This window comes from Oncorhynchus keta, unplaced genomic scaffold (genome assembly GCF_023373465.1).
Source record: "Oncorhynchus keta strain PuntledgeMale-10-30-2019 unplaced genomic scaffold, Oket_V2 Un_contig_18509_pilon_pilon, whole genome shotgun sequence".
NCBI lineage: Eukaryota > Metazoa > Chordata > Actinopteri > Salmoniformes > Salmonidae > Oncorhynchus > Oncorhynchus keta.
This window is the reverse complement of record NW_026280957.1, coordinates 104,082-105,933: the sequence shown is the minus strand read 5'-3', so window position 1 is coordinate 105,933 and position 1,852 is coordinate 104,082.

Here is a 1,852-nt window from a genome sequence, read left to right as displayed (position 1 = left end):
CTAGATCTACTGTCTCTATTCTATTATGACAGACCAGGTTAAACTACAATCTCTATTATATTATGACAGACCAGCTAGACCTACTGTCTCTATTATAATATGACAGACCAGCTAGATCTACTGTCTCTATTATATTATGACAGACCAGCTAGATCTACTGTCTCTATTCTATTATGACAGACCAGGTTAAACTACAATCTCTATTATATTATGACAGACCAGCTAGACCTACTGTCTCTATTATAATATGACAGACCAGCTAGATCTACTGTCTCTATTATATTATGACAGACCAGCTAGATCTACTGTCTCTATTATATTTTGACATACCAGGTAGATCTACTGTCTCTGTTATATTATGACAGACCAGCTAGATCTACTGTCTCTATATCTCTATTGTACTATGACAGACCATCTAGATCTACTGTCTCTATTATACTATGACAGACCAGGTAGATCTACTGTCTCTATTGTATTATGACAGACCAGCTAGATCTACTGTTTCTATTATACTATGAGAGACCAGGTAGATCTACTGTCTCTATTATATTATGACAGACCAGCTAGATCTACTGTGTCTATTGTATTATGACAGACCAGCTAGATCTACTGTTTCTATTATACTATGACAGACCAGGTAGATCTACTACCTCTATTATAATATGACAGACCAGCTAGATCTACTGTCTCTATTATATTATGACAGACCAGGTAGATCTACTGTCTCTATTGTATTATGACAGACCAGGTAGATCTACTATCTCTATTATATTATGACTGACCAGCTAGATCTACTGTCTCTATTATAATATGACAGACCAGCTAGATCTACTGTCTCTATTGTATTATGACAGACCAGCTAGATCTACTGTCTCTATTATATTATGAGAGACCAGGTAGATATACCGACTCCATTATAAAATGACAGACCAGCTAGATCTATTCTCGCTATTGTATTATGACAGACCAGCTAGATCTACTGTCTCTATTATAATATGACAGACCAGCTAGATCTACTGTCTCTATTATATTATGACAGACCAGCTAGATCTATTGTCTCTATTATAATATGACATTATGACAGACCAGCTAGATCTACTGTCTCTATTGTATTATGACAGACCAGCTAGATCTACTATCTCTATTATATTTTGACAGACCAGGTAGATCTACTGTCTCTATTATATTATGACAGACCAGCTAGATCTACTGTCTCTATTATATTTTGACATACCAGGTAGATCTACTGTGTCTATTATATTATGACAGACCAGCTAGATCTACTGTCTATTATATTATGACAGACCAGCTAGATCTACTGTCTATTATATTACGACAGACCAGCTAGATCTATTGTCTCTATTATAATATGATAGACCTGCTAGATCTATTGTCTCTATTATAATATGACAGACCAGCTAGATCTACTGTCTCTATTATATTATGACAGACCAGTTAGATCTACTGTCTCTATTGTATTATGACAGACCAGCAAGATCTACTCTCTATTATATTATGACAGACCAGCTAGATCTTCTGTCTATTATATTATGACAGACCAGCTAGATCTACTGTCTCTATTATATTATGACAGACGAGCTAGATCTACTGTCTCTATTATATTTTGACATACCAGGTAGATCTACTGTCTCTGTTATATTATGACAGACCAGCTAGATCTACTATCTCTGTTATATTATGACAGACCTGGTAGATACACTGTCTCTATTATATTATGACAGACCAGCTAGATCTACTGTCTCTATTCTATTATGACAGACCAGGTTAAACTACAATCTCTATTATATTATGACAGACCAGCTAGACCTACTGTCTCTATTATAATATGACA